The sequence below is a fragment of the Castanea sativa genome, chromosome 5, assembly GCF_040712315.1.
Source record: "Castanea sativa cultivar Marrone di Chiusa Pesio chromosome 5, ASM4071231v1".
Lineage (NCBI taxonomy): Eukaryota > Viridiplantae > Streptophyta > Magnoliopsida > Fagales > Fagaceae > Castanea > Castanea sativa.
Genome location: NC_134017.1, coordinates 30,353,077 through 30,365,026, shown reverse-complemented (window position 1 = coordinate 30,365,026; position 11,950 = coordinate 30,353,077). Strand labels below are relative to the sequence as shown.

At 36.0% G+C, this 11,950-nt stretch overlaps 1 pseudogene; it reads right to left on the bottom strand.

The window, feature by feature from the left end:
• Window positions 1–1,867: 1,867 nt before the first annotated feature.
• LOC142635052 (uncharacterized) lies at window positions 1,868–11,559 on the bottom strand (annotated as a pseudogene).
• Between the last annotated feature and the right edge of the window lie 391 nt (window positions 11,560–11,950).

Here is an 11,950-nt window from a genome sequence, read left to right as displayed (position 1 = left end):
ACAAAGGCTATGTATTAATTGGTAAATTGGAAAAGGTATCATAAGAACCAATCATATGTTATGTCTAGCAACTCCAAAACATTATTATCAATACAAAACAACTATTATCAAGGTGACACTATCCAGAATACCTGTTTCAAGCGAAGTTTCAACCTTCCAACAAGAACTAATAACATGATACAAAAGAATGTGCATCTCCAGCCACACTACTGGCCAAAATGAGACAGTATCTCCTCATTACATATTATTATGAAACATGGAGTGAAAAAAACATAGCACTCTTATGACTTATCATGAGGTTAATTAATACAACGCAACAGGTAACATAAACATAGTGCCAAATATTTAAATAAAAGAGGGGGGAGAACACCCATAATCATTTTCCTCACATATGCAATGTTCCAGTTAAATTGACACCAGCTGAGTCTACTTGAAAATACTATACATGCTTACATATAGACATATAACACCACATGGATTCCGAAAACAAAATCTTACCGAATTCGTACTTGAGAATAAAATATAATCCCACTTGATATAATATTCTTTCAATGCCAAACTATTTTAACATTAAACTTAATTGTCAATTCTCCACTTGTAATACTAAAATAGAATTTCAAAAGTGCTTACCAGCCAAAATGCTTTAATACATTGGGTTAGACATAAATAGGAGGTGTCAAGTCAGTTTCTATGTGTTCCTAAACATAATTTAGTAATGTTATTGCTCCAAAAGTGTATAAATAAGAATAATATCACACATATATTGAGAAAACAGAGTAACATTAAAGCTATGACTTGTGTTTATCATGAATCTATGACAAGGTACCTCAGCAATTAAACCCACATGCACACTTAGAAATTGAACAAGACCCAGAATTGTAAATAGCTGAAATCCACGCCAAATCAAGTAAATTTCATTCCAAAATCAAAATTACATACCAAGAGCGAAAAGGCCGGTACGAGCCAACGGGCTACAAAATGAGAAGCCCTGCTAGCACCATCAAATTCAAACCCCACATCCTCCATAAAAACGCAGACTACTACAAGAGCTGTGACCGCCAAGATTTAAATTCATTCATGTATAAATAGGTATAGATATATACAGAGAGGATGGATTTGGTCTCCACCGGCGGCTAGGCTTGTGGCTGTCATCTCTCTCTTCCCCTTCTCTCTTTTCCATCGTGAGATAAATATCAGGTTTGTTTTTGTTTTTAATCAGGTCAAAGCTTTTTTAATTTTATTTGATCATACGTGGAAATTATTTTAAAAAATTATTTTAATTAAAAGCATGCTACGTCATTAAAAAAATGTCAAGTCATTGTTTCGTTAGCCACGTAAGTAACACTGTTAACAGCAGTTAATAAAAGGACTAATACGACTCAATTTTAAAACTTAAGGGACTAATTATGCTCGCTTCAAACTTGAGGGATCAATTACGCACACAGGGTAAACTTCAGGGACCAATAGTGCAGTTTCGCCAAAAATAAAAGTCAAAAACAAATGATCACACATTTTTTCTCTCCACATCTTGATTCTTGAAGTAATCAAACCTCCCCCATTGCCCACTACTTACCTTGCCACTATCCATCTTGATTCATTTTTCTAAATTTCTTTGTAGCTGTTCATCAATTAGTGTATGCTGTATGGTATGTTAACTGCTCTTCAGGTTGGCCTTTATTTACTCTACTTTCTTTTTGTTGTTGTTGTTGTTGTTTCTATTATTGCAAAGTTTTCTCTCTTTTATTGTTGTTCTTGCTAGTTGGGTATGAATGAAAGAGCTTAAAATTTTTATTTTTATCCGGGACCTTACTGTCTTCTCCTTTTCCCTTTTTTTTTTTATTATATTTTTTATATTTAAATTTTTTATTCATTTATGCCGAATACATGATACTTTACTATCATCTAGTCAATACTTATCCTTTAGCCTATTACTTTTTTTTTTTTTTTGTCTATACTCTATAGACCTTTCTATTTTTTTATGTATTATTATACAAAAGCTTAAAAATATTATTTATTTAGTCTTACCTTTTCTTCTTTTTTTACAGGTTATGTGTTGTACAAAAGGAAAATTAGTCTATTAGCATTCCAGGTTTCTCCCCCTAGACACGTTATGCACAAATCTATCTCTATAGCAAAATTAGATTTTGGTTGTAGACAAAATAGGAAACCCCATCTATAAGATCTTTGATAATTAGTTATTGCATGAAAAGATCTCTCATGAGTTATCACATCAAAAACTTAAATAATAATTTGGACAATGTTATACGGGTCATTCTACGGTACCCACCTGGCGGTTTATGTGATTTTAATGAAGGTGTAAATACACTCTTGGCCCCTACATTTTGACTATATTTCCATATTGGTCTCAACTTTTTTATTTTACTGCTTTTAGTCCTTAAATGAAAAAAGAGTTCCATTTTGGTCCTTACCAGTACTCACTTAACGGAAATTGTGAGAGACCAGAATTTTTGGGTGCTCTTAATCAAAAGAGATAGGCATCAATGCCCCTCTTTTGGGATTATGTGAAATAGTCACTTATTTTTTTATATATTACAAAAAATAGGAAAAAAAAAATTACATGAATAACATCGAGTTCTCATTTATCTAAAAATTTACAATTGATAGAAAGAAACTATACATGGCTTTGTTTAGTAATTACAATCTAATAAAAGAATTACATGACCTTGTTTCCTGGTTACTATCTACCAACAATCAAAACTACTCTATGAACTTAAGATTTATGGTTTTAAGGCTAGGTTACAGGATGAGGTGTTAGACACCCACCATGACCGGATAGAGTTCGGTTTTCTAGACTCTAAATGATCATTAAGTACCCATTAACATACAATGATGAGATGCAACATGTGTTTGAATGATAGATCTAAAATTAATTCTTGAAGTGAGCTTTATGAATCCACTCTCTTTAGAACAAGAGGAAATTAAAAAAAAAAAAAAAAAGTATTCCAGATCTGTTTATTTTATTTTATTTTATTATTAGAACATAGAGACTTGTAGAGAAAAATCCAAATCTGTTTTTATTTAGAAAGAAAAACAGTAGATTGAAAGAAAAAAATACAAATCTACTAATTTTAGATCTATCATTCAAACACATGTTGCATATTCCACATTGGTTGTAGTGCCCAAAAACATTGAGCCAGCCTTGATTCTAACCAGCATTGTAACTTGTAGTTATCTTAATTTATTTTGTTTTATTGCTCTCTCTCTCTCTCTCATCAGAGAACCATCTTGACACAACTCACAATGGAACATTCTACAATCATTGCATTCATGCCCTGATCACAATTTGTGCCTTGGAGTAGGAAAGATGAGATTTTTACTTTGATTGAGTTAAGATGAGTTGGGTTTTTGTTAAATTGTTGTACAAAGAAATAAGGATTAGATTATGGATGAAGGGGTATTGTTCTTTTTGAATATTTAATATTGAATTGTTTTAAGCCTTATGGTTAATCTTAAGTCTTTCCTTTGAAGAGCCATCCTCGCCCTTGCCGTGTTTGGGAGGTTAAGTTGGTATGAGAAAAAGTGTGGGTGGCGGTGTGGGAAGAGAGAGAAATAGAAATGAGAGAATGATTATTGAAAAATTATCTTCAAGTTATAACTTAGGATTTGACTAAAAATTTAACTATGCCAATACTAATATTCTTACAAACATGTCTCAATTATGATGCAGTTTGTCCATGAGGCACAATCCACGCATCGAATATAAGTTTTTGATATGCTTCATTTGAACAAAGTAATCATCCATTTCCCTTAGGTTCATATGTGGGTTTTGTAGGTGGGAGAAATTTGGGAGATAATGGAACAGCATCAAAATTTCTACTTCGAGAATGGCATGTGATGAATTACTTGACAAAGCCAGTCACTCTTTAAAGAAGAAGACCTCAAATCAACCAAGGCCACCTCCAAGAAGGCTTCAATGGTTAAGTCAGAAAACCAGTAGATCATTTTTGCTGTGAAATAGAAGAGCTATAATGCATAGAGCTTGTTTAGCCTTTCCATTTTATGCTGTGTGGAGCTTGCTTTTGGTTTGTAGGGTTGACCCCACATGTTTAATCTAGCTCAATCGTTCGGGTTTAGATAAATTAAAAAATCAATCTCTTTAAATTTCTTTAGATTAAATTCTACATTAATTTTTTTTAATCGATGGTGTGGTTTATGTTTTGGTGAATTTTTTGTGATCATGTTATGTTCTAAGGTGAATTTTTGGTTCATGTGATTCATTAGTTACTAATATATTTATTTTATTTTACCTAAAACTATAACTTTAATTAGGTGTCAAGTGGCTTATTAATTATTAATATAATTTCAATTTCTCTCTCAAAAAAAAAAAATATAATTTCAATTTATTTACATGTAATTATGAATAAAGTCATGCATCATACTCACATAATACTAGTTTTTTATATATAAAAAAAAAACATAAAACTGCTTATAATAAAAAATTAAGATATGATTTAAAATAAAATTTTCCAACACAGTGAAATACTATAACAACAAAATATTGACCTGACAAAATGCACAACCCTAATTGATGTGAATATGGAGCATAAAATTAAAATTGGAATCGGAAGGTTCAATGGGAATCATTTATATTGTGGCTATAATTAATGACCAGCATGAGCATATATACTACGGTACCAAAGTTAGGGGATTTCCAAAGTAAAACAAAAATGACAAGCATTAAAAAAAAATTATGTTTTAAATTTACTATTCATATTCACTTTATGTTTTAGACTAAACAAACCGTATACAATTGTGTACGTTTTACAATTAAAATAAAAATGTAAACATATAATTGTCTAGAACAAAATCAGAAATAAAACTGAAACAAAAGCGTACTGGTCACGTTGAATAAGAAACAATACCCTTTGCTCAAAAAAGAAAAGAAAAAGAAACAATACCCTAGCTCACAAATAGGGAATTTGCCAACTTAAAAGGAAATAACAAGCATGCAGACAACACAGTGAAGCCGAATAATGACTCATTCAATCCCACTAATATGGTAAGTGATAACCAAGAAGGCAAGCTTTATTGCGTGCCTATCAGTTATGAACCAAATAAAGGAACGGTCATGATTACTCCTCAAGATCAACGGACACAAGAAGCGGACATACATGCTACACCCAAAACCACGTGGAAAAAAATTGTGAGGCCCACTCTAAACACAAACAGTGACAAAAAAACAAGCGGACTCATATCAGTGGGAAAGAAGAGACAACTACTAGTTCAGACTGAAGATGGCCAAGGGGACAAAACAAGCAAGAAGCGGCTTAAGGGGGTGGCCGAACCAACACAACCTATCTCTCAAACGGTGGAGGCTGTGACACAGCCCCACCGATCACAATGATCTTATTAAGTTGGAACTGCCGGGGGCTTAGGAACCCCGGACAGTTGAAATTCTTGCTGACTTGGTGAGAAGAAAAGCTCCCACTATTTTGTTTCTTATGGAGACAAAAATGACAGTTCGTGAGATGAAACCAATCAAGACTGAGCTGGGTTTTTCCTTTATGTTAGCAGTTTCAAGTGAGGGTAGAAGAGGGGGTTTGGCTTTGCTGTGGAAGAGCGATGTGGTTGTCGACACGCAAACTTTCTCACCACACCACATTGACGTACAGGTACTCATTCCATCAATGCAACCTTGGAGACTAACGGGTATCTATTGCTATCTGGAAGAACAGTTGAAACCATAAACATAGAGGTTGCTTCGCCATCTCCATGGCCGCTTTACACTTACATGGCTATGTATCGGCGATTATAATGAGATTTTGAGGTCAGATGAAAAGAATGGTGGAATCCCAACGGCATTACATCCTATGCTAGAATTTCAAAGTGTTCTACTAAGTTGTGGCTTGTTGGACCTTGGTTACAGTGGATATCGGTATACATGGCGGAATGGTCGGAGAGGAGACGCTTTCATGGAGGAGAGGTTGGATAGGGCCTGCGCATCCATTGAGTGGTCTGAGTTGTACCCGGCAACTAAGGTAAGCCACTTGACAGCTTCATACTCCGACCATGAACCGATCCTATTGGACACAAACCCATTTGTCTTTCCCACCAATCGTCAGCGGCATAAGATACAAAGATTTGAAGAGAAGTGGGTGTCTCATCCGGAGTGCGAAGCTAAAATACGTGAGTCATGGACCCATGCATACACCTCGGATAGCCCTGTGAACCGATTGTTTGAGAAGATTACAAAATGCCGAGCAGACCTTGTTGCCTAGAGTAAGTCAGCTTTTGGTAACACTCGAGATCGCCTCAACGCTAAGCAAAACGAACTTGACGTAATGGTGCAAAATGGGTATGAACAAAACTTGGAGACCATAACCAAGTTAAAAAGAGAGATTAATGAATTGATACACCATGAGGAAGTATTCTGGAGGCAGCGCTCTCTATCAATCTAGTTGCCAGTAGGGGATAAAAACACCAAGTTCTTCCATTGAAAGGCAAGCTAGAGAAGGAGGAAGAACAACATAGAAGGGCTGCATGACAGGAATGAGACGTGGCAATCAAATATAGATGGGATCAGTGCTATAGCTGAGGAGTATTACACTGAATTATTCACTACTTCAAATCCACAGAATATGGATAGGGTACTTGAGGTGGTAGACAAGGTGGTCATAGATGAAATGGTCCATAAGCTGACTCAACCATATACGGAGTAAGATGTTAGGGTGGCCCTCTTCAGCATGCGCCCATCTAAATCCCCGGAGCTAGATGGTATGTCCCCTTTCTTCTTTCAAATATTTTGGCATATTGTAGGACTTGATGTTATATTAGTAGTGTTATCAGTATTGCACTCTGGTAGATATTTGAAAAAAATAAATTTTACACATATTGTACTCATTTCCAAAAAGAATGACCCACAATATATCACGGAGTTCCGTCCCATAAGTTTGGGTTATGTTGTATCTCGGATTTTATCCAAAGTGCTTGCTAACCGGGTAAAATCCATTTTACCCAATGTAATATCCGATGCCCAAAGTGCTTTTATTCCTGATAGACTCATCACAGATAACACTACAGTTGCCTTTGAAATACTCCACTGTATGAGAAATAGGAGGAAAGGAAAGACGGGCCACATGGCAATAAAGCTGGATATAAGCAAGGCATATGATAGAGTTGAGTGGGCCTTCCTACGATAAATTATGTTTAAGATTGGTTTACCAAAACAATGGGTGAATTTGGCTATGGAAATAGTTTGTACGGCCTCATACTCAGTGCTAATTAATGGGGAATCTAAGGGTTTCATAACCCCAACTCGAGGAATTAAGTAAGGTGATCATTTATCTCTTTACCTATTCCTTTTTTGTGCTGAAGGGCTATCTTCTTTGATTAGAAAAGCAGCGGACACTAGTAAATTGAAGGGGATACATTCTTGTCGAGGGGGGTACGTATTTCCCATCTCCTCTTTGCGGATGATAGCTTGTTGTTTTGTGAAGCCAAGAAGGGAGAATGCCGGCTCCTGCTTGACATACTCATTATGAGGAGGCTTTGGGTCAGGCCATCAACAGGAAAAAAACTACACTATTCTTTAGCCCAAACACAAGCTAAAGAGACAAGGAAGAGATCCAGACTTTGATGGGGGCACAGGTCATGAATAACTGCGAAATTTACCTTGGTTTGCCCACGGTTGGGGGGAAATCCAAGGTGAGCGCATTTAAGGAGCTAGAAGAAAGGATAGCAAAAAGGGTGATGGGGTGGAAGGAAAAAAACGATTTCGAAGGCAGGTATGGAGGTTTTGATCAAGACGGTAGCCCAAGCAATCCCTACTTACTCTATGAGTATCTTCAAATTTCCGAGGAAAGTGTGTGAAGGCATTAACTCGGTGGTGGCTAAATATTGGTGGGGACAAACTCGGAGTGAGAAAAAAATCCACTGGATAAATTGGAATAGGTTGTGCACACCTTAAAATAGAGGAGGAATGGGATTTAGGGATATCCATGCCTTCAACCAAGCCAATTTTAGCCAAGCAAGCTTGGCGGCTTGTCACAGGTACTCACTCCCTCTTCTACCGAGTATACAAGGCCAGGTACTTCCCAAGGAGTTCATTTATGGAAGCTGAGCTTGGTCACAACCCCTTCTTTACGTGGCGCAGCTTGTTGTCGGCAAGAGACCTTATCCTTGAAGGGTCGAAGTGGAAGATTGGAAATGGACAAAGCATTATGGTGAGCTCTAACAGGTGGTTACCCCCCCCCCCCCTCTCTTCAAACTGGGTGCGGATACCACAATGAAAGTGGGAGACCTATTTGACCAACAAACCATGTAATGGAACAGGCCCTTGATATACGCCACCTTCATGCAGCCCACTCAAGAAGAAATCCTCCGCATCCAACTCGGCAACATCCAGGCACGAGATCAGTTGTACTGGAAGGAAAATAAAGCACACCAATTCACAGTAAAAACAACGTATCAGGTTGCTAGGAAATTGAACATGGTTGATGAGGCTGAACACTCACGAGCACAGGTGGATAAGAGGATGTGGAATAAGCTATGGAAGTTGGACATCCCGCTAAAGGTTCATAACTTTGTATGGAGAGCGTGCTTAGATATCCTCCCAACCAGAGCTAACCTCTTCCGCAAGAAAATACCCATCGATCCGACATGTGTAATGTTAGGATTTGTGCCTTTAAATCCTATTGTATGATGCTATGTATGATATTATGTATGACCTTATGTATGACTTAATATTGTGATTGATAAAATTATTTTATTATTATATAAAATAATGGTAACATGAATATTTGGACATTATCATATAGACCATGAGATGCATAGTATGTGATTTATGTGATTTAGTTACAGAAGATATAAATCAGAAGTTCTTTGTAAACTCAGAATTTATAGTTCGTAGTCGGTGATGAAATTGGGCATTTCATCTGCGAAGACTATAACGTATCAACTAAAATGATTTTTCTTGATCATGGAAGTGGAGGCTTCTAGTTGATATGTTTTAAGAGTTAAGACATATTGAACTGGACTGCTATGAGATTTATTATTCTTCTAACGACTGTCAATTGAATAATAAATCCCACGACTTCTATTTATATGAACTCTTAATCCTGAGAGGATAATGGACCTGATCATGAAGTGTAGGTTACTTTGATATATCAGGAGTGAGGTCTAAAGTAACGGTCAAAACCTCAGTATGTTGGGCAACCACATTTAGTGTTGATGGAACATATATTCTCAAGATGAAATTCATAGTCTCTTGATGGAGACATAAAATATTCCCTTGAGATAAGTTTAATGAGTTCAGTTCAGGAAGTTAGGCCTAACCACTTTGGTAAGAAATTACTAAAGTATATATTTATGAAATTGGATTTCATAAATATATAATGAATAACTTTAAAGGATTAAACTGGATACTCAAGGATAAGATGTAGTAATTTACAAAGTGGCAGTCTACATTTATGACTTTGTATTACTACGAATATTTTATGAAGGGGTTGCATGTATAATAAAGTCTTGAGATATAATTTATTAATAAGGCCTAGAGTGTAATTATATTTATATAGTGGTATTAATTATAATTAATGGTAACTTTGGACTTGTCAAGAGTTGACGGAAAAGCCCAAGACCCATTGGAGCTAGTGTCTTATTGGTCTCTTTTGGTCCCACTCCAAGCCACACACTAAAGCCCAATTGGAAAGGCCCAATAGGCCAATCCAATTAGATAATCACTTAGTTATAAAGGGAGAAACATATAGAATTTTTATTAGTAAAAAAGAAAAGAAAAAAAGAAACGGTGTATGTGAGTGTGAGACACATTTTCATTCACCCTTTGAAAACTGATTGAGAGACCACACATCTTGGGCGTGAAGTGGAATTGGAGTGAAGATTAAAAGTGTTCCCAAGTGCTTCTAATCTTTGTTTTGAATTTCTCCATACCAAGGTACGCTATCTTGTTTTTAAATTCTAAAATTTACATAGTACATGTTGTCAATCTTGAATGAAATAGATTCTTGTTTGTTGCTTCCGCTGTGTGTTTCGTATGAGATACAAAACCAGATTTTTTCCAACATGTAATATGTGATCGGGCAGAGGAGACGGTCAATCGCACACTTTGGGAAGGCCCCATGGCTAGAAATGTATGGGCACTGGTCGAAGGGAAGCTATAGAAGTGTGGGGCAGAGGTACAAAACTTCCACCTCCTAGTTAGACAGATGGTAGAGAAATTGGCAGACAAGGAGCTGGAAACTTGGGCAATAGTGGCATGGTCCATATGGAACGCCAGAAATTGTGTTTGTTTTGAATCTAAATAGAGCCAGCCAAGTCATATACTCAGGGGGGCCACTAACTTACTACAAGACTACCAGCGTTTAAATGGGCATATGGCCCGGCCATGAGTGCACCTGAGAGTCCCAAGTCCTCAATAACTAATGAAGGCCTTAGACATTTTTCTTGTTGTTTTACTCAATTTGATTTTTTTTTTTTTTTTTTTTTTTTTTGTATTCACTAGTGGGCTGGGTTGACAATTATCAAATGTTTGTACTTTGTGGGGCTTACCTAGTTTTATTCAATATAATTCTATCTTCGAAGTAAAAAAAAAAACAAGCATCAAACAAAATCAGAAATCAAATTGACATAGAAGACTACCACAGAACATACCCACATTGAATCAGAAACAATAGAAGAAAAACTTTGAATCAAGATAACATAACAACCAATCTCTGAACTAAACCTTCTTAAGGCTGACACTACGATTAAATTAGTATTATTTTTTTTTTAAAAGGGAAAACCGGCCGGACTGAGACAAAAGACTACTGTTACTGGTCACAAAATCAAGAATCAACACAAAAGACTACTACTGTACGAACTGCCCGCAAAATCAGAAAAAAAAAAAAAAAAAAACATTGAAACAATTAAGATAAAATAACAAATACTTAATTGCTTGAAATTTAAATTGAACCTCTGGAACCAAATCTTCTTGGCTTAAGGCAGAGGCTCACTGCGTGTGATATATATATATCCTCAGTTATTTAAATCAAATTCATGAATTCTATTATTGTTGCTACCACTATTACCACTGCCACTACTACTTCCCACCTCATAGTTACTATTCCTTTTCATCCTAAGCAATTCTATCCTCTTGTTTATAGTACAAAGCATAGAGTCAAAGAAAGTCCAAAAACTCTCCAATGACTTCTCATCATGTTGTTGTTCATTAAGCCATGCTTTCCACATGGCTAAAACTCTTTTAAACTCCTCTGGCTTGTGTTCATGGCTGGAATCAACGTCTTTCTTCTTGATTTCCTTGTACCCTTTTTTCTTATTAACAAGAGAAAATTTCTTATGTACTCCATGGTAGTTTTTGTAGTCGTGAATCATGGCTTTCACGTCATCTCGGCTTTCGGGCCACGTCTCAGCTTTGCCATCAGCCCCTTCAGCCGCATCATAAGATATCACGCAAACTGGGATATCGCACAGTGCAGAGAGTTCCATGGCTTTCTTCTTCAGAGTTGGGTTTCTCAGCTTGAATGATGTTTTTCGGACCCTTTTCTTCTTTTGCGGTTCAGGCTGTTTTGGTTGTGAAGCTTCCATATTGATGAACCGAAAGAACCAGTCGTGAGGAACACGAACGAAAATACAAGAACCCTAAGACTGAAAGAAAGAAAGAATGACAAGGGATATATATGTAATTATCAGACCATCCGCCAAAAGGCAATCCCAATCCCAGTTGAAGTCTTACTATTATACTTACACTGGTAGGAATTCAGATTAATTACATATTTAGTTCTTAATATGTCAATTTGGACCTTAAACTTTCAAATATGATAATTTAATCCATAATTTTTTGGTATTGTATAAAAAAGGTCTCTACCATTAAGTGGATGATGAATAAATTGATGTGGCTAATATTCTTATTACATTTTTTTTGGTCTCATAATATGTCACGTGGGCTTCATTAAATTGAAAAAAAAAAATGACAAGT